Source organism: Marmota flaviventris, chromosome 6, assembly GCF_047511675.1.
Source record: "Marmota flaviventris isolate mMarFla1 chromosome 6, mMarFla1.hap1, whole genome shotgun sequence".
NCBI lineage: Eukaryota > Metazoa > Chordata > Mammalia > Rodentia > Sciuridae > Marmota > Marmota flaviventris.
This window is the reverse complement of record NC_092503.1, coordinates 54,229,989-54,252,899: the sequence shown is the minus strand read 5'-3', so window position 1 is coordinate 54,252,899 and position 22,911 is coordinate 54,229,989. Positions and strand designations below refer to the sequence as shown.

At 36.0% G+C, this 22,911-nt stretch overlaps 1 protein-coding gene across 8 annotated transcripts in view; it reads left to right on the top strand.

Annotated features, from left to right (window-relative positions):
* The window catches only part of Cep57l1 (centrosomal protein 57 like 1), a 105,322-nt gene that overhangs the window by 1,694 nt on the left and 80,717 nt on the right, over positions 1–22,911 (top strand). The window lies entirely within an intron of this gene.

The following is a 22,911-nucleotide window of genomic DNA, read 5'->3' as shown; positions in this document are numbered from 1 at the left end:
TAACCAATGCTTAAATATACAATTACAGTACTGTTTGATATTGCTGGAATGACTACAAGGAAATAGCTTAGCCCACCTTGGAAAGTCAGGGAAATCTTCATCTCAGGTTCGGTCTGCAGGAGCCTCCTCCCAGATAAGGAATTTGTTGTTGCCTGGGGGGTGGCTTTCTGGGGATAACTTCCACTCATCACAAGATGTTTATCTATCAGACCTGCTATTCCTAGAATCCAAGGTGACTCAGAGCATGGGAGAAGGACATGAAATGAAGGCAGAGATGCCTAGTCTTTAATCCAGCTTTTGGTCACCCATAGGACATTTGCAGGCAAAGGTGAAAAGTCGGGCAAGTCCTTGTTACAGCCTGAGCAACTAGAAGGAAGGAATTGCCATTTATTGTTATGGGATAGTATGCATATTTGTTTAAGGGGAGAAATTGATAATTCAGATTGGCCATGCTAAGTTTGATAAACATTTAAAACATTCAAGTGGCGCGTGGAAGAAGCAGTTGGATAAATGAGTCTGCAGATGAGACAGAAGATCTAACTATAGGTACAATTTTGGTCTTCATAGCAGTTTTTTATTTTTATTTTTTGGACAGTGCTGGGGATTGAACCCCAAGGTGCTTAACCACCAAGCCACATTCCCAGCCCTTTTTTATTTTTTGAGACAGGGTCTCAGTTGCAGAGGCTGCCTTCCAACTTGGGATCCTCCTGCCTCAGCCTCATGAACCACTGGGTTACAGGCATGTGCCACCACTTCCCACCTATGTTCAGTTTGTTAAACTCAACTGGGACTGGGGGTGTGACTCAGCAGTAGAGCACTTGCCTAGCATGTGTGAGGCCCTGGGTTTAATCACAAGTTCCACAAAAAAGGAAAAGAATAACTGCCTAAGTACCTGTACCATTGAGTAGTCCCACCCTTAGTGATTAGGAGTTTCTGTTGCTCCACATCTTTTCCAGGATTTGGTGTTGTCAATGTTTTGGATTTTAGCCACTCTGATAGATATGTAATAGTATTCCATTATTGTTTTAATTTGCTTCCCTTCCCCTTGCTTCATGGTGAATTGCAGTCAACAGGTTGATTGGCATCTTCGCAAGCCTCACCCATCTCTGAGAGGCTGTGTGGCCCTGTAGCTCTAGCAGGTCACCCCATCTCCCCTGCTGTATGGAACTTGTGGCAGTGCTGGATAGAAATTCACATGTATTGGGCAGTCTCACCAGCAGGAGTGCTGCTGTGAGTTCCCAGACGCCAGAATTTCCTACCCAAATGCTTCCATCCCGATTTTAGTTCACACACAGTTCACCAATGGCTCCTGGCACCTACTTTTTTTCTTTTTTTTGTTTTGTTTTTGTTTGGTTTTGGTACCAAGGATTGAACTGAGGGGCATTTAACCACTGAGCCACATCCCCAACCCTTTATTTATTTATTTATTTATTTGAGATAGGTTTGGCTAAGTTGCTTAGGGCCTCACTAAATTTCTGAGGTTGGGTGCTAGAGCTATAGCTCAGTGGTAGAGCACTTCCCTTGCACATGTGAGGTACTAGGTTCAATCCTCAGAACCACATAAAAACAAATAAAAAAAGATATTGTACCAACCACAACTAAAAAAAATTTTTTTTTTTAATTTCTGAGGTTGGTCTCCAACTTGGGATCCTCTTGACTCAGCCTCCAGAATTACAGGTGCACAGTACACCACCACTCCCAACTGCCCTTTGCCCACTTTATTTGGGTTGTTTTCTTATTGTTGAGTTTTAAGAGTTATTTTTGTATTTTTGGCACAAGTCCTTTATTGTTAATATTTTCTCCAAATCTGTGGCTTGTTTTTTCATTCTCATAACAGTGTCCTTTGTAAAGTAGAAGTTTTTAATTTTAACGAAGTCCAATTTATCAATTTCTTTATTCATGGATAATGTTTTCTTGTTGTTGCATCTGAAGTCACCACTATGGTGGGACGGGGCACATACCTATAATCCCAACTCTGCAGGGTAAGGCAGGAGGATCCCAAGTTTGAGGCTAGCCTGTGCAATTTAGTAAGACCCTGTCTCAAAATAAAATATAAGCCAGATGTGATAGCACCCACCTATAATCCTAGAGACTAGGGAGGCTGAGGCAGGAGGATTGTAAGTTCAAGACCAACCTCAGCAATTTAGCAAGATCCTGTCTCAAAAAAAAAAAAAAAAAAAAAAAAATTCTGGTGATGTAGCTCAGTGGTAAAGCACCTCTAGGTTCAATCCCTAGTACCAAAACATTAAAAATAAAAATAATAAATGGCTGGGAATGTAGTACAGTATTAAAATGCCTCTGGGTTCAATCTAGTGTATCTAAATAAATTAATTAACTAAAAAAATAGAACTCATTTCCATATCCAGGGTCAACTAGATTTTCTCATTTGTTATCTTCTTCAAGTTTTACGTTTTTGTCATTTACATATTGGTTTGTGGTCCATTTTTTGAGTTAATTTTTTGTAACAGTATAAGGTCTATTCCTAGATTTATATTTTTATTAATGAATTTTTTACTAGATCTGAAATTATTAACTGCTTTGATAACTAATATTAAAAGGTTAAAAAAACTGTGAAAAGAAAAAAACTAGTATACAGAATCTTTACAGTTATATTAAGTGTCATTCTTTAAAATTTTTCCTTGGGAAAGAGGTTTGAAGTCTGCCTAGGGAAAAAGCCAGGGACAGTCTTTATCCAGAACACATCAGGATACAGAACTAACAGTTCCATTTCAGGGCTGCCTTTCTGTTATCTACTGTTAACATGTACTGAGTGCTCTAAGTGCAAATGATTAGTCAAGGACACTTCCTTCATTTAGGAGTATTATTCTCCAAGTCAGTTATCTTGTTATTTGTCTACGTTGCTATTTATTTGCTAGCATTTTCCTCTTCATGCAGGGTTGCAAAAACCTACCTGTTGTTTCTCCCTAATAGAAAATATAATAAAACACTGAAGCTATCAGAACTTGAAGTATGTCCTTCTATAATGGCTAACTTCAATTTTTAAGAAAATTATTCTAATTATTTATCATTTAGTAACACAAGTACCTTTGCCTCCAAATGTGTCCTTGGTTTTTCTTCTTTTGGCTTGTTGAAAAATGTTTTGTCAATGTCAACTAAGTATTATATGAATATCTTTGTGTTGCCCAAGTGAATCATAAAGCTTTGCTCTTAAATTTTGAAATTTTAGATTTTATTTTTAAGTTTTTCTTTAAAAAAATAAGATCTTCACAAGACTGAATTAAGTGATGTTCATTTGAGACTTTCAAAAGCCTACTTTTTGAAACACTCATGCATACTGTTCTCAAAATACAGTTCTCTTTTTTTTCATGTTTTCCTTCTATCCTTCAGAATAAATCAATAAATCACTTAAATCAACTTTACTAATAATTCTCCATTTTTTGTCTTTAGTGCTTCCATATTATAGTGTATTTTGAATATCTAAATTCCTCCAGTATTTCTGCCATGTTAATGGATACATTTTTTGACAGCAATAATCACTAAGTCCGCATTCATTTTGCCTTTCTTTTAAGATATGTTGAGCCAACAATTTATGACATGAATTTTATAAATCTTTTACTTCTGATTTTATCCTTGTTTTTCTAATTATTTCCCTTATCCACGTTTTATGTGACTGTATATATAGAAGCATATATATATATATACACACATATATATATGAATAACAAAATTTTGTCATTAAAAACATTAATTATTCTAAACAACTATATACATATATAGGGATAACAAAATTTTGTCATTAAAAAACATTAATTATTCTAAACAACAACAGAAGCCACAAAAACCCACAATAACACAATAATACCTCTGGAATGAACAGGTCTTAACATTTTGCTTCATTTCATTGAAAAAAATAATGTGTTATGAAATTATCCTTTGCATAGTAATGTCTTCGTGTTTTAAAAAAATTTACATAGAAGACATCTAACTATACTTATCATTCTGTAACTTGCTTTTTCTCACTCAAGAGTGTATTTTCAGAGTTTGTATTGCTATTTTATAGCTAGTTTTTAAAAATTTTAGCTACCGTATGGTATTTCACTGTATGAAGATGAAACAATCTACTTATTTAGTCTTGATTAATGTGTATTTAGGTAACTTTTTTTTTTCAGTTGTAACCAGTACTACAATGAACATCATTCTACATATCTCCAGTGAACATGTGCCATTTTCTCTACGGTTCACTTATAAATACTGAAAAGTGTAATTACTGAGTTACAGGATACATACAGCATCACAGTTTTCAAATAGTCTTCCAGAATTTCATACCAGTTTACACTCCCAGCAGCAGTTAGTGGAAATTTTCATTTTGAGACCTCCTTGACAAAGCTTCACTTCAACAGCCTTCTTTTTAAGATTTTGTCAATCTAATGGATGTGAAATACTTTTTTTTTTTTAAAGTTATTTATTTTTAGAGATGGAGTCTTAACCATGTTGCTAAGGCTGGCCTCTGAATTCCTAGACGGAAGCTATGGCATGAGCCACCATCCCTGTTTGTTTTAATTCGTGTTTTTCTGATTTAGTGAAGTGTTTTGTTATGTTTTGTTTTTAATCAGTTGATGTTGGGCTGGGGTTGTAGCTCAATGGTTGAGCGTTTGCCTCGTTTGAGTAAGGCATTGGGTTCAATCCTCATTGCCACATTAAAAAAAAATATATATCAGTTGATGTTTTCTCTCTCTTAACACCTTTTATCATTTTATTAATTGTGTTTTTCTTAATGATTTGTAGAAAAGTTGTTTCTGAATTTCTAAAACGTTGCTGTGTATTTTGCTTTTTAAAAATTTTGTCAATGGTGGATTTGTTTTATAAGTTGTTTTATAGTAAACTTTAATATAGTTAATCACATGTAGATGGTCAGTATAGTTGGAATATATTTTTATGTTTGACATGAAGTAGAGATATATGTTTATTTTTTATAATGTGGATAACTTGGTATCTTGGCACAAATTGTGAATAGCCAATTTGCTCCCTCTTAAAAATGCCCTCTTGGGCTGAGGTTGTGGCTCAGCGGTTGAGCACTTGCCTAGCATGTGCGAGCCCCTGGTTCGCTCCTCAGCACCACGTAAAAATAAATAAATAAAATAAAGGTATCATTTTCAACTACAACTAAAAAATAAATATTTTTTAAAAATGCCTTCTTTTTCATATACCAAATTCCCACATTTATGAGAGTCTATTTCTGAACTGACTTTTCTGTTCTGTGGATATCTTTTTCTCATTTTGGGCCACTATTTTAATTACTAAAGGGCTATAATAAAATCTTAACAACTAGTAGAGCAGTATGTCTCCTTGTTCTTGTTCACAAAGATCTTAAAGATTTTTGTCATTATTCCTATGATTCCTATAGTTCTGACCCTATTGTGTGAAATGTATTAAATTACATTTTCTAGATGATTGTCTATGCTGTGTTATACAGTGTATTTAGACGATCATATTTTCTCCAGTTAAAATTTTTGTTAGTTCCTTTTACTACATTATCATCATCATTATAATGTTCTGGGGATAGAATCCAGAGGCACTGTACCATATAGCTAGATCCCCAGCCCTTTTTATTTTTTGTTTTGAGACAGGATCTTGCTAAATTGCCCAAGCTGGCCGCCATCTTGCAGTCTTCCTACCTCAGCCTCCTGAATTACTGGAATTACAAGCTTGTTTACACTCTTATACATTTTGTTTTTTATGTTTTATCAGTTTATCAAAATCTCTAGTTCAGTATTAAATAGTACTAATAGTGTTAAATAGTGGGCATCCTCATTGTCAGTTGGTGTTTTTATTATCTGAGATAGATTTTTATTCTTGAAAAGGAATATTTTTAGTTTATTTAGTTTTCAATTCATTAAAGTTGTTTTTTTTAAAACATTTTTTCCTAAGCCTTTGAATTTAACTTACAAATTTTACTAGGTCTGTTTTTAGGTCTAATACTTTCTCCATGGAAATAAGAATTTTGACTTTTGGATTCATGTTTGGTTAACTTATCAGTCTAAAAGTTTGAATATTCAAATATGGACTAGTACATACACATGTAAATTCCTTATTCATTTTAAACTATTTTAAAATGAATAACTTTTTTTTTTTTTCAGTTTAGCCTATCATATTTTCTTCAATACTTGAAACAATCATTAGGGCTGATTTGCAAACTTAATATGCAATGTCTTCCTTAGTAAGTAACTTTTGTGAATTCAGTAAATTAGACTTCTACATTTAATAAATCTAATTTTATTAATCATTTTAAACATGTAAGAAAACCTAACTCCAACCTGGTGGTGCTGCAAGCCTAAAAGCCCATAGATTTGGGAGGTTGAGGCAGTAGAATCACAAGTTCAAGGCCAGCCTGGGGGATTCATTTATTTAGGTACCAGGGATTGAACCCATGGATGCTTATCCACTGAGCCTCATCCCTAGCCTGATGGACTAAGTTGCTTAATGATTCACTAAATTGCTGAGGCTGGCCTTGAACTTTATTTATATCCTCCTGACTACAGCCTCTGTCACTAGGGTACAGAGGCATGTGCCACTATTCCCGGGCAATTGGAGCTTTTCATATTGTAAAATACAATATTTTCCTTCTTGTATGTAAATTTAACAGTTATTTACAAGTTTTTCTTAAATGCAAGCATTTCAACTACTTGTTGAAATTATAGAAATTGTGTGTGGGTTTTTTGGTTTTTTTTTTTTTTTTTTTTTTACTTTTTTAGATTGGCATTTGATGGTTGTATAGGTTAAGATCATCAAGATACTCCTAAAGATATTCTAGTGAAGACAAAACTTGTTTGCAAGGTTTAGAATTCAGAGTTTGGCAAAAATAGCAGTAAAAGTTCACCATATTTGAAAGTTTGCCTTTGTTAGAACTTTTATAAATGGACAAGAACTTCAAGATGACTTAACACTTTAATTTATAGATGTAGATGAAGCTATGGAGAGTTTAATATACTAATTAGAACAAGATCACATAACTAGTTATAAGTTAGTGTTTTCATCATAACATCAATGAATCCAAATGTAAAGTCCTAGCAGTGAGCAGTAGAGTTTGGGAGGAGTCTCTGACACCGAGCATATAAAGACTGTGGTGTTTAATGTTCTCTATTTTCCTCACTTTGTCCTAATTGCAATTTTTTAAATTCTTCTCTTCAGAAAGGAACAGATGATGGTATTATTAACAGATAATGTTATTAAATGGTATGTTATTAAGTGGAACAGATGGTGGTATTAATAATAGATAATGTTATTAAATAATATATTTGTATATATATTTAAATCATTATTAATATAGAAAATTTAAGAGACAAATTCAATTTTTTTCTCCAAAATAATTTTGTACAATTTGTTTGAATCTTTTGCTCAGTTTCATTGTCTCATCTATGACCTCCAGTGATAAGGGGGGTTTTTTTTTGTGTTAATTGAAAATGTTGTAGAAGCTACCAAATAATTTGGCTATATTATCATGATTCAGTCAAGTGGATAGACCAGAGATGTTATTTACTAAATAAAGTGAGCTTAAATTATTGAAAAATACAATTTTTAACCTTTTTAAAATAGGACAGTCCCTTATTCGAAGTAGGAATTTTTCATGTAGTATGCCACAGACAAGAATGCCTTAGACAATTTGTTATTTCTACTATAAAGTGTTATTTCTTTTTTATCATATATATATATATATATATTTTTTTTTTTCATCCCTGTCTTGATAGTAGTCTTCTATGTAGAGCTGCACTGAAGAGTGTAAGTCTGTTCTGTGGAATGCTGATCTCTCAACAGGATCCTCAAGAATGGTTTCTGTTGCAAATAAGTTTAGGAAATGAATGTTCTATCTGTGTTTTAGAAATTCATAGTAATAGAAGCATATTAAAGATACTGACAAGGCTTGCTAATAAGGAAATTGGTTAAATTTTGTTTATCCATTTCCCCAAATTTATTTGCCTAGAAATCAATTTAGGAGGTAACTCTAACATTCTATGACACTAGAATTCTAGTTTTGGTAAATATAATTTAATAGTATGAATCCTTAATGAAATCTATAATTTTTAAGTATTAAATGATTGGGTTTTTTTGTTTGTGGTGCTGGATATCAAACTCGGTGGCTTGCATGTGCTAGGCAACCACTGTACCACTGAGCTATATCCTTAGCCCAGTTTCCATATCCATCTGCCCCTCCCGCCCCCTAAAGTATTGGGGATTGAACCTGGGGACATTTTATCACTGAACTATATCTCCAGCCCTCCCCCTCTTTTTTTTGAGACAGGGTCTCTCTAAATTGCCCAGGTTGGCCTCTAAGTTACAATCTTTCTGCCTCAAACTCCTAAAGTGCTGGGATTACATATGTGTACCACCATGCATAGGTAGACTTAGATGTACTTTTTTAAAATGTCTTTCTACTACATTAATTGAATTAAGAATAACATATGCTTACTGAATATTAATGAGTAAGATGCCTTTGTAGGGAACTTTAGGGAGGGCAATTGTGTGCAGAAATTGCTAAAATAAATCTGTGTGTGTTAAAGCACTACATTAAATCAGATAAACTAATTAATAAATACATTAAAATAATGTTAAATTAACAACAGGTGATAGCTTTTTAAAAGTTAAAAATTACCAATATCAAAACTATCTGCTATTAATTTTTTATTTTTTGTTAGAGGAAATTCTGGATATTAATGGATAGAAAAGAGAAATGGAGAAAATAGATGTTTGCTTTTGGGGGAGACTTCTGGGGGAATAAACCACTGAGCTCCATTCCCAGTTCCTTTTTTTTTTTTTTTTTTTTTGGTACCAGAGATTGAACCCTTGCGGTTGCTTAACCACTGAGTCACATTCCCAGCCTTTTTTTAAAAAAAGTTTGAGACAGGGTCTCTGCTAACATTCCTGCATCTAGTCTTGAGCTTGTGATCCTCTGCCCCAGCCTCCCAAGTCACTGGGATTATAGGCTTGCACCAGCACCCCCTCCTCCAGCTCTTTTTATGCATTATTTTTAAAATTTTGAGACAGGGTCTCAGTGAGTTACTTGAGGCCTTGCTAAATTGCTGAGGCTGCCCTCAAACTTGTGATCCTTCTGCCTCAGCCTTCCAAGTCACCAGTATTACAGGCATGTGCTGCTACATCTGGCTTGCTTTTTTTTTCCTTCTTTTTAAGTGCTTTATGTTTTTCTCAGTTGTGATCTCTGCAGTAGGTCTATCTATAGGTAAAAACAGTTCTAATAGTTGTAATGTTTATTTTCTTTAGAAAATTACAAATTGAATTATGCTCAGTCATACATGTTTCTCTCTGTGTGGAATATGTTAACTTTAAACTGCATCTGTCTGCTATTGAGCAATTTTTGTTTGTTTTTGTTTTATTCTGGTTAAGAAACTCTTTTGTGGGCATCTACCCTGTGCAAACCAAGGCTCTGGAAGATTCCATAAATGAACACGAGTAAACCACCAACCCTGTCCCCAGGCCCCACCATGCCCCTGTGCCTGCTATCAACATCTTATCCTAAGAGACAAGCCGCATCTCTGCAGGCACGGGAGGTTATACCTGCACTACCCAGCACTGGGTGGCTTGCCGTCTCCCCGTTCTCCATCCGGAAGCCCTGTGGCAGCGGCTCTACCTCCCCTGTACAGGTTCTCTTGGCACTAGGGCTCTGGCCACTGCCCACTGGGCACGAGCTGGGTGGTGGGGACAGTTGGCAGTTTCCACTGAGCCCTTGTATTGGTTAGCCCATCCACTGTCAGTATGTCCACTCAGGGAATGTACATTTCTTCTAATTTTGTCTTAAAATAGTTAAGAAAGTAAATTTGATAACTTTTTAAAAAATGTGAACCCAAAGATAGGGAACATTGGATTGTCCACCACGTGTAGTACCTAGGGACTTCAGTCTGAATCCTGGCTTTGGTATTTCTTAGACATGTGACTTTAGCTAACTCAATCAATCATTTTGTCTGTTTCTAATAATGGTAGTAATAGTAATGGCATTTTAATGTTGTTGATGTGTAAAAGCTTTGTAAATGATAATACTTTTCAAGTGCTAGTGGGAATTTTTAGATTTTGTCTTTTAGGACAGATATGAAGGGTCATTTGTACATTTTGCTTTTTCTAGATTTGTCATAAAGCTTTTGAGAACAAGTAACCAAGAGAAATTTGTTTAAAGAGAGTATTATTGGCGGGAGAATTAGTCTCCAGGACATGGTAAGAATTAGGACTTTTGTCTAAGTCCTAAAAAAGTGCAGTAATGGGCTGGGGATGTGGCTCAAGCGGTAGCTTGCTCGCCTGACATGTGCGCGGCCCTGGGTTCGATCCTCAGCACCACGTACAAATAAAGATGTTGTGTCCACCGAAAACTAAAAAATAAATATTAAAAAAAATTCTCTCTCTCTCTCTCTCTCTCTCTTTTAAAAAAAAAAATCAGTAATGGGTTAATTTAAAAGTTTCTGACATTATGATAGTTGGACAATAAATATCAGAAGCATTAAAACTATGTTTGACCTAACAATATAATTTCTAAAGTAATTTAATGAAAATTTTACATAAACATTTATGTACTGCCATTTAAAAATTTGTACTTTAAAAGAATAATGATACATGATAACATCTATCATATATTATTAAATAGAAAAGCAATTGAGACAAACATGTTATAATCCTAACTTTGGTTAAAATAACAAAAGAATGAATTAATATAAATTAAAATATTAACAACATTTTAATAACCTCAAATTGATAGATTTTTATAATGATTTTTATGTTTTTATTTTTATATTGTAGTACAATTTCCAAATTTTGTAGAAGGAGCTTGTATTCCTTTTGTAATCAGGAATGAATATCTTGATTGATAGATATTTGTTTTTGTTGTTGAACCTATTTCTAACCCAGGCTTAGTGGCACATGCTTATAATTACAGATACTGGGAAGGTTCAGACAGGGGGATTGCGAGTTCAAGACCAGCCTGGGCAACTTTGCAAGGCCCTGAGCAACTTAGTGAAACCCTGTATAAAAATAATTTTTAAAAAAAGGCTAAGGATATAATTCAGTAGTAAAGCATCTATGAGTTCAACTCCAGAGAAATGAAAAGGATGGGTAAAAAATGTGTTTGTGAAATTCTAGGGACTTTACCCATCATATCTGTCCTAAAAGACAAAATCTAAAAATTCCCACTAGCACTTGAAAAGTATTATCATTTACAAAGCTTTTACACATCAACAACATTAAAAAGTGCCATTACTATTACTACCGTTATTAGAAACAGACAAAATAATTGATTGAGTTAGCTAAAGTCACATGTCTAAGAAATACCAAAGCCAGGATTCAGACTGAAGTCCCTAGGTACTACATGTGGTGGACAATCCAATGTTCCCTATCTTTGGGTTCACATTTTTAAAAAAGTTATCAAATTTCTTTCTTAATACTATTTTAAGACAAAATTAGAAGAAATATACATTCCCTGAGTGGACATACTGACAGTGGATGGGCTAACCAATACAAGTGCTCAGTGGAACATTAAAAACCAATGAAGAACTAGAACATTTAGAATTTCACAAACACATTTTTTTAACCCATCCTCAAAATAAGGTTAAATCAACATTGTTGACAAAAATAAAACAAAATTGAATACCAAGAGAAACTTGGTTTGTTTATCAAAACAAACCAAGAAAAAAAATCATATAATTTAAAAAACTATAGACAGCATTCATTTATATGTGAATTATCTATGATTGAACTTATCACTATGAATGCCTTTGGCTATACTTTTTGGCTATACCTTATTCTTCTATAAGTAGGCTCTAAACATAGAGCTTCATTAGGTTTGTTTTTGTTGTTTATTTGTTTTGAGATAGACTCTTACTATCTTGCCCAGGCTGACCATGAATTCCTGGCTCAAAGTGATCTCTGTTTATCGATTCCTGACCTCAGCCCTCTGAATAAGCCGGGACTGTAGGTGTGCACTACTGTTCCTAGCTCTCAGAGGGCCTTTTCTATTTTGTCTACTAACGTGTACATTAGAAGGACTGCAGCACTTTCGGCATCTGCAACAGTCAGCTCTAAATAAAGTAGGAACATTAGAAACCAATGAAGAACTAGAACATTTAAGAGAAGATTAATATCATTTTTTGTAGGTACATTAAAGTATATTTTGATCAACTTAATTAAGCTTCCATTTTAACTGAGCAGAAAACTTGGGCTTTGTCATTTTGCCCTCTGTGCTACTTAACAACATATGCTATTTCTCATGTTAAGACCTTAACAGCTGTGCCAGCAAGTCTAGTTTGAAAAAAAAAAAAAAGTGAGGGCTTAATGGTGTCTCTTTGCAGATCAGCCTGTCAACATTTCTGTCCATCAGTAGATTACTTTAGCCCTTCAGAACAGTTGTTTACCTCAAATATGTGGGTCAAAATTGAGTGTTGTTAAGACACTGCAGCTTACTATAAGAACTAGAGGGGCTGGGGCTATAACTCAGTGGTAGAGCGCTTGCCTCACACATTGGGGCACTGGGTTCCATCCTCAGCACCACATAAAAATAAATAAATAAAGATATGGAAAAAAAAGAACTAGAATTATGAATTTGGAACTGTCAATTCCAAGGAAAGCAATGTTAGACAAAGCTAGGTGTTTGTGTTGCTGTTTTTACAGAATAATTCAGATACTACTGTCAGTAGCTAGAACCCTCTCTGATCTGATTGACAGATCTCTCCTTTTACCTTATACTGAGATGACTTTTCAGTAGGATTATCTTGGAGCTCTGCATGGCTTTTTTTTTTCCTCTTCTATAAGTAGGCTATTTTATTATTTTGAATTTCACAAACACATTTTTTTATCCATCCTCAAAATAAGGTTAAATCAACAATATTGACAAAAATAAAACAAAATTGAATACCAAGAGAAACAAAATAATTAACCTCTATAATAAATTGCTAATCAAGCCATAATAAAAATAATAATTAATTTAAGTAACTTTAACTTTGATCTTGAATCTTTTTTATTTTTCCAATTTGTTATATGTGGCAGCAGAATGCATTTTGACTCATTGTACACAAATGGAGCACAACTTTTCATTTCTCTGGTAATTCACCATACAAAATCACCATTCATGCAATCATACGTGTACATAGGTTAATAATGTCTGTCTCATTGTACCATCTTTCCCACCCCTATACCTCCTCCCCTCCTCTCATTTCCCTCTGCCCAATCCAAAACTTGCATGACTTTTAATCATCCAGTTAAGCAAGCATTTAGGTTTGAATTAGGTGCTGAGTTTATAAAAATGAGCAAAACTTGATCCCTGTCCTCAAGGCTTGCACTTTAATGGGAAAGACATAAACAGATTACTTCAATATAGTGTGTTAAGCAAGCATATGGATTTGCACAGAGGAGTGTTAGCTCAGGCACAGGGAGCCAGGAAAGGGAAAGCTTCATGAACAGATTAACTGATAAACTGTGTCTTACAACGTGGGTAAGAATATTACAGGAGGAGAGAACAATAGAACACTAGAAATGTGTTCACTTAGTAGGAGAAGGAGAGAATTAGATACATAGAGAATAGATCTTTATGCCCCCAAGAAGGTACTTGGACTTTATTCTGAAGGCACTGAGCAGTCACTGAAGAGTTTTAAGCATTGGAATGACATAACTGGATTGCAATATTAGAGTACTCTAGAGGTACAATCATCGAAAGTTTTGTAAGACAATTAGTAGGAGGAAAATCTTTTCAGAGGCCATTGTAATAGGCGATCCATGATGAATGCCTAGTCAGTGATGGTAAGGATGGAAGAGGATAGGTGATTCAAGAAGTGTTTTACACATTGAAAGCCTCAGGATTTGAGGATTGGGGAGTAGGGAGCTAATGCTGTTAGGTGAGATTGAGATTGCAGAAGCAAGGCTAAGGGGGGCTCAGTGGTAGCTTACTTGCCTGGCATGTGTGAGGCACTAGGTTCGATTCTCAGCACCACCATATATTAATAAATAAAATAAAGGTCTATCAACAGCTAAAAAAAAAGAAAAAAAGATCACAGAAGCAAAATATACATTTATTTATTTTTATTTATTTTATTTTGTTGTTGTTGTTGTGCTGCTTTTTAATATTGGGGATTGAACCCAGGGGCACTCTACCACTGAGCTGTACCCCTAGCGCTTTTTATTTTGTATTCTGAGACAGAATCTCACTCATTTGCCAGGGGTGACCTCAAATTTGTGAGCCTTCTGCCACAGCCTCCCAAGCTGCTCAGGTTACAGGCATGTGCCACTGTGCCCAGCTGCAAAACAGTTTTTAGGGGAAAGATGGTATGTTATTTAAGATATAAATTTGAGGGCTGGGGATGTGGCTCAAGCGGTAGCGTGCTCGCCTGGCATGCGTACGGCCCGGGTTCGATCTTCAGCACCACATACAAACAAAGATGTTGTGTCCGCTGAAAACTAAAAAATAAATATTTAAAAAAATTTTTAAAAAAGATATAAATTTGAGGCACCTTTAGGACATTCAAATAGAAATGAACTCTGTTAAAATTCAGAAAAATGATAGTACTTGATAAAAAATAAATTACCATCTTGGGCAGAAAGAAAGAACAAATTGTTATTATTACTTAAGAAGAGCTGGGCCTAGAGAAGACATTAAGTATAAAAATTAAATTTGCAAGCTGGTCTGGTGGTGCACACCTGTAATTCCAGCAACTGTAGAGGCTGAGGCAGAAGGCCTCAGAAGTTCAAGGCTAGCCTGGACAACTTAGTGAGACCATGTCCCAAAATAAAAAATAAAAGGGGCTGGGGATATATCTCAGTAGTATAGCACCTCTGAGTTCCATCCCAAGTTCCCAGAACATAAAAAAATTGAGTTTGTGCAGTAACAATGTAAAATTACCATAAGTAGGTAAATATTAAATATGGTGGGCAATTGAGTGCTCTACTTTTTTTTTTTTTTAAATAACACTTTGACCTTTAATCCATAGTTTAAAGAAAGAACACATGTAAATAAATATTTCCAGTGTGCAATGAGGCAAATATGACCCTAGTAGCATGCTCCAAGTCCTAATTATACTTTAAACAGCTCCCCATATGAATGCAAGGTCATGATCACACTACTCATTTTCACATTTTAAAATATATCTCTTGATCATTCTTAAGAATTATATTGGCAAGAAATAAATGATTAACCTTGACAATTTACCAATCATATGCTGTTATTCACTGAAAGCAAACTGTGGTAATTTTAAAATGCCAATAGCAAGATTTTGTATAATAAAAGAAAATAATAAAAATAATTGCTATTTTTTGTAACAGCTGACCAAAGAACCTGTTGCTTATTAAAATATCTGGAATTAGATCTAGAATAACACTATTTAGTAACTGAAGTATCTGAAGGGTTTTTTTTTTTCCCCCTGCAAATATTTTATAACTTCAAGTATGCTGAAACTATCATTAACACTACAAGTTAAAACTTAGCATGGACCAATAATCTGAGATTTATTATTATCTTATACTTTGTTTTTTGCTTCCGTATATAAAAGTTGGAAGGTAAGTGAGTGATTAACAATCACTTTATCTCCCTCCAGTATATTTACGAGTGAGAGCCTAAACATCAAAAGGGTCCTTTTCATTGAGGATTATTTGATAAAAAGAATTCCAAAAACAGGCTTAGTAGAGGTTTTGGTCCTATAGGAATAGACTGTAAGCAAATCAATACTAAACTTAGCTGCAATCAGATGTGGTTGCTGATGTAACAGGTGAGCTGTCAATAGTTGTGATGTTAATAATTTTGATCCTGAAGTTATTGCAATTTATATTTTGAGCACCTTAGGACCCTTAGCTGCCGCAGTCTGGCTGGGCACAATCAGAAGCCACTTGTCAAAAGAAACTAACTTTATTTTTAGAACCAAACATGCCAAACAAAACAGCCTCTCAGGAAAAATCCTCAGAGCCTCAACTGCCACCACCGGCTTTCCACACACCTGTCTCTCTCCCCACAAGCTTCTTTCCACCTCCCACAATCCTCCTGCTCTTGAGGCCGATTGGCTGGGTCACATGGGCAGAGCCAAAAAGTCCCCCAATGAGCAGCTCCGTGGTCTGAAAGGGCAGGGAAACAGTCCAATGAGCATCACCGCAGAGGAGCCAATCAGCTAGATGTTGCTGGGGCCGAAGAGCCAATCAGCTAGATGTTGCTGGGGCCGCTGTGAGCCAATCATCAGCTGGCAGCTGGAAGGTTGCTGGGGCCCCTTCGGCTGTGGCTCTCAACATCTCCCCCTCTCTGTTTAAACAACAAGCATGTGGCTTAGGGACCGTGTCTGTTAGGCAGTCCAATTCAACATATGGTCCTTACCCGTCATCGGATGAACTGACCTCTAGGCGTCAGCCTCCTGTCTTAGGTTGGTACCACTGCAATTGGATCATACCCGTCACTGACTACCGGTCCAGCATATAGCTATACTTGTGGATAGGCCTTTGCACCAGTGGGGGGGTGAGGTTCTTTGCCTCACCTCTGTTGGCCCCCAAATTTTAGACCATCACTAGTAGAGGAGGATGCAAAATGCCATGACATTAAGCCAATTGAGGGCTCCTTTGAAAAATTGTACCACTGGTGACATCATCAGCAAAAATACCCCAACACTACCACAAGTCGCTGCACCAACAGATAGTTCACAATGCATACAGGTGAGCTCACAATGTGTCCAGGCAAGTTCTGCAAGCAGTTCAGTGATGGCTATTGTAGAAGCTGTAGATTGGTTTTATCTTTGACTTCACCAGCACTGGGATGAAGATAGGAATTCTGGCAATAATGGCTAAAGAAAAAATTATGTAACATTACAGAAGGCACTAAAAGAAAACAATTTTCTTAACAATTTACATTGTCTTCACCGGCACTGGGATGAAGATAGGAATTCTGGCAATAATGGCTAAAGAAAAAATTATGTAACATTACAGAAGGCACTAAAAGAAAACAATTTTCTTAACAATTTACATTATCTTTAAGAGAATTATTAAATATAATGAAAAGGAAAGGTGAAAGTAAACAAACAGATCTGTTAACCTTCTTTTTTGTTTACATATTAAAACAATCCTCAACAGTTGTTTACCCAATTTAAATTAAACCATATAAATCACGTGAAAAAAAAAATATTTGGATCCATATTATCATGAGCGCTCATCATATATGATATATGGACATACATACATTCAAACATATAACACAAAACACAAGTGTGCACACATAATATAATACATACAACACATAACATTATAGTAAAGGCCTTATAACTTTTTACAGGTGAAATCTCCATTGCAATGTTTAAAAACTCTATAATCAAAAAATAGAACTGATCAGCAAAACATTAACCTAGGTCTGTATGAGCTCAAAAAACAAAATAGAACTTCATGATATGGCAAAGGGCAATAATAAAATAGATATTGAAAAAAGCATCCTGGTTCTGTTGCAGATGTAAGAATAGCCAAACTGGAGTTTTGGATATCAGTTGTTATGGATTTGAGCCAAATCATCTTCTTTTTGGTCTGTAGAAATCACTTTAGTTAATCTTTCTGGAATCCAAATCGGCTGCTGTTCTCCCTGTGGAAACACATAAACAGACCCCCGACTCCAGACAATCACTGGGTCAGGACCTTGGTTAATCTCTCTGGAATCCAAATCGGCTGCTGTTCTCCCTGTGGAAACACACAAACAGACCCCCGACTCCAGACAATTACTGGGTCAGGACCTTTCCATTGTCCTGTTAGAATATCCTTCCAAAGTACCTTGGGCTTATGCACATTTTTTGGACACATATGCCTTTCCGCAGCACTAAGTCCTGATGAATCCAAATTTAAAAAGTTTAGAGTAAAAAGGGTTATTTTAAGTTTATCTTTGGGGAATATATACCCCTTCCCAATTCCTTCTTTTTGCTTTAATAAGTACATTTTAATAGTTTGATGAGCTCTTTCAACTATGCCTTGTCCCTGTGGATTGTATGGGATTCCTGTTATATGAGTAATGCCAAATGTTGAGCAAAATTGTTTAAAAGAGGTAGAAGTATAACCAGGGGAATTATCTGTTTTTAACTGTTTTGGAACACCCACAGTGGCAAAATTTTGTAAGCAATGAGCTATAACATCTTTAGTTTTTTCTCCGGCATGAAGGGAGCCCATCAAAAATCCAGAAGAAGTATCAACTGTAACATGCAAATATTTTAATTTTCCAAATTCTGGCAAGTGTGTGACATCCATCTGCCAAATATGGTTAGGTATCAATCCTCTAGGATTGACTCCAAGATTAACTTGTGGTAAAAAGGTCACACAATTATGACATTGTTTTATTATTTGTCTAGCTTGTTCCTTAGTTATTTTAAAACACTTTTGTAAAGTATTAGCATTGACATGGAACTTTTTATGAAAATTTATAGCTTCTTCTAGTGTAGAAAAAATATGTATGTCATGTGTAGTTTTATCTGCTAAATCATTGCCCAAACTAAGGGCTCCAGGCAATCCTGTATGTGCCCTGATATGTCCTATAAAGAATGGATCTTTTCTATCCCAGATTAGACTTTGTATAGTGGAAAGCAAAGAGAAAACAGTAGAAGAAGGGGAAATCCTACCAGCATCTTCAAGAGATACTATAGCATTAACTACATACTGACTATCAGAAAATAAATTAAATACAGAATCTTTAAACATCACAAAAGCTTGTAAAACTGCATTAAGCTCTACCTTTTGAGCTGATTGTTTGGGTACTAAAAATGTAAAAGTTTGATCAGGGGTAACTACTGCTGCTGTACCATTATTTGACCCATCAGTGAATATATTTGGAGCATTCATGATAGGTGTTTTTCTTGTCATTTTTGGAAAAATTACAGGATGCAATGACCAAAAAGACAATAAAGGATTAGATGGTAAGTGGTTATCAAATGAAACATTAGATTTGCACATGATTATTGCCCAAGTATTTAACTCATTAGCTAACTCATCAATTTGATTCATAGTATATGGAGTAATAATTTTATTGGGAGAAATTCCAAACACTCCCTTTGCTGCTTTTATTCCTTTGAGTATTAATTGTCCTACAGCCTCAGGATACCTAGTAAGAATAGTGTTAGGAGAATAAGATAAATGTATCCATAATAATGGACCTTCTTGCCAAAATACTCCTGTAGGAATATTTTTTGTTGGTAGTACAATAAATAATAAAGGCAAACTTATATCAATTTTATCCAAATGCATATTTTCCATATATGTTTCAATGATTTTTAATGCCTTTCTTGCTTCAGGCGTTAACATTCGGGGTGAATTTGGATCTGATGGACCTTTTAGGATATCAGATAAAGGTCCCAACTCTCCTGTTGGTATACCTAAATAAGGCCTTATCCAATTTATGTCTCCTAATAACTTTTGAAAGTCATTAAGTGATTTGAGTTGATCTACTCGTATTTGAATTTTTGGTGGACGGACCATGGTTGAGGATAATAGAACTCCTAAATAATTAATTGGAAAATTTAATTGTACTTTATCTATTGCTATCTCTAGATTATAATTTTTTAATAAGTTTGTAAGTGTGGCATAACATTCTAGCAATGTGTTTTTATCTTTGTGTGCTAATAATACATCATCCATATAGTGAAATATTTGTAGTTCAGGATTTTGATTTCTAAGTGGCTGGATTGCTTTGTTAACATAAATTTGACACATAGTTGGGCTGTTAGCCATCCCTTGAGGGAGTACTTTCCATTCATATCTCTGATCAGGACCTTCATGATTCAGTGCAGGGATAGTAAATGCAAAACGTGGACTATCCTCAGGATGAATTGGAATTGAAAAAAAACAATCTTTAATATCTATAACTAAAACATACCAGGTTTTTGGCAAAGCAGACAACTGAGGAATCCCTGATTGAGCAGGTCCCATAATAACCATCTCATTATTAATGGCTCTTAAATCTTGCAATAATCTCCATTTACCAGATTTCTTTTTGATGACAAAAATGGGAGTATTATGGGGAGATACAGAAGGTTGTATATGTCCTTCTGCTAATTGTTATTTGACCAGGTCATGGGCTGCTTGTATCTTTTCTTTAGTCAGGGGCCACTGAGGAACCCATACTGGTCTTTCTGATTTCCAAGTAATTTTTATTGTCTCAGTGGCCCTTTCTGAAAATCCAACCCATGTCTGTCTGTTCCTTGATCTATTTGTATTGGTGCTGCTATACCTTGTTCTTGTTTTTCTAATCTTTTTCCTTTCCTAAAACCTTGTCTAGTCATAATAGTGGGTGCATTTTGGTTGATGTTATTTGTTAATGTCAAACCTAATTGATCTAGGACATCTCGTCCCCATAAATTTACGGGAAGATGATCCAATACATATGGCTGTATAGTTCCTTCACATCCTTCAGGATCCTTCCAATCTAATACCATTGCACTTCTATGGGGATTAGTTGCCACTCCTAGGCCTCGAAGCGTTTGAGTGGCTTGTTGTAATGGCCAATGTTTTGGCCATTCTTGACGAGAGATGATGCTAAGGTCTGCACCTGTATCCAGTAGACCATTAAATTCATGTCCTTGAATATTTAGTTTTAGCATGGGGCGAGAATCTAAATTTAAAGAAAGCATAGCCCAATCTACACGTGTGGAGCCTAATCCCTTGGAACCTCTTTCTACAGTACGACTGGAAAATTTATCATGTAGGCTGGGTATTATTAGTAACTGTGCTATTCTATCTCCTGGTGAAATTACTGATATACCCTTTGGAGAACTGGCTATAATTTTTATTTCACCTTCATAATCGGGATCAATTACCCCAGGACTTATCATAAGTCCTTTTAGAGTAGAAGAGCTGCGTCCCAATAATAAGCCTACTGTTCCTTTGGGAAGAGGTCCTTTCACCCCTGTGGGAATGATTTGAACTCCCATCTCTGGAGTTAGTACTGCTCTGGCGGAGGCGCAGATGTCCAACCCTGCGCTCCCTCTGGTTTGTCTGATGAGGGATCTGATGGACAATGTGTCCTGGGCACTACCCTGATGGGGTTGCTGGGTTCCTCCAGTGCTCCGTATATTTGTGGTTTTGGGCCCCGGAGCATTGGGCCCCCCTGTCCGTTTTTTGGCAATGGAGCCCGATGCCTTTCTCCACGATATCGTGGATAAACACCTGGTCCTTGTTCATTTTTTGATAATGGAGTACCCTCTATGGTGGTTTGAGAACGGCATTCATTAGCCCAATGTCTCCCTCTACGGCATCGTGGGCAAATACCTGGTATTCTACTCCTTTGATACCTAGTTTTGTTAAACCCTCCTCCAATGGGGCAATTCCTTTTAAAATGTCCTGTAGAGTGAAACAACACAAAATCATTATAATAGCCTCCTGAAATGTCCATCCGTCCTTTCTCCCTATCTGTTCCTCAGATGTGAGCGGTTTTTCTTCCATCTTACACATCTCCAGGGACAGGCAACTTAAAACAAAAGTGAAACAAAGTAACAAAAGAAGAATCTTAAAATGGCTACCCATCCTCTCGCCCTGCCCTCAGGGGCGAGCAGTTTCACTTACCCTCAGTCGCTCCCCGTGCGAGCCACCAAATGCCGCAGTCTGGCTGGGCACAATCAGAAGCCACTTGTTAAAAGAAACTAACTTTATTTTTAGAACCAAACACGCCAAACAAAACAGCCTCTCAGGAAAAATCCTCAGAGCCTCAACTGCCACCACTGGCTTTCCACACACCTGTCTCTCTCCCCACAAGCTTCTTTCCACCTCCCACAATCCTCCTGCTCTTGAGGCCGATTGGCTGGGTCACATGGGCAGAGCCAAAAAGTCCCCCAATGAGCAGCTCCGTGGTCTGAAAGGGCAGGGAAACAGTCCAATGAGCATCACCGCAGAGGAGCCAATCAGCTAGATGTTGCTGGGGCCGAAGAGCCAATCAGCTAGATGTTGCTGGGGCCGCTGTGAGCCAATCATCAGCTGGCAGCTGGAAGTTTGCTGGGGCCCCTTCGGCTGTGGCTCTCAACACTTAGCATTTAAATACTATTTTCCTTCCCTGAGTGCTCTACTTTTTGAAGCCATCTCATGTTATACCATTTATTGCTTACCTGTTGGAGTTAGTAGGATTATAGTATGATATAATATTAAGATTAATAATGGCATTAATTTTGCATTTATTTTGTTTTTATTTTGCCCAGGGAAGATTTATTTATTTATTTGTTTGTTTGTTTGTTGTTCCTGGGCCTCACACCTACTAGGCAAGCACTCTACCACTGAGCTAAATACCCTCAGTTCTAATTTAGTTTTTGATAATTCAGAAGAGTTTTTTGCGGGGTAAGGGGGTTATGGTTTCTCAGTATCATTAGGCATGTCAGTAATTTTAATGATAAAACTTTGGATATACTAGCCAAACTATACAGATTTTTAAAATATCAACACAGGTAGAGTATCCCTTATCCAAAATGTTTGGGACCACCTGTGTTTCATATTTCAGGTTTTCAGGTTTTAGAATGTTTGCATAGATTTTACCAGTTCAGTAATCTTAATTTAAAAATCCAAAACGTTTTGAGCATCAACATAAAATCTGTCATATTTTGAAGCATTTCAGAATTGGAATGTTCAACCTGTAATAGATAACTAAAATTTATTGAGTGCCTATCATCTACCAAGCTCTATTCCAATATTTTTTTTTTTTTTTGTACCAGGAATTGAGCCAAGGATGCTTAACCACTGAGCCACATCCCCAGCAACACCCCCTTTTTAATTTTATTTTTGAGAAAGGGTTTCTCTAAATTGCTTAGGGCCTCACTGAGTTGCTGAGGCTGGTTTGGAAATTTTGATCTTCCTGCTTCATAAACTCCTGATCTGCTAGGATTACAGCCAGGCACCAGTACACCCAACTTCTATTTCACTACTTTATGTTCATTCATTATATATAATTCTTTGAAATAGGCCGATAATCTTATTCTTATCTTAGGAGGAAACTTGCTG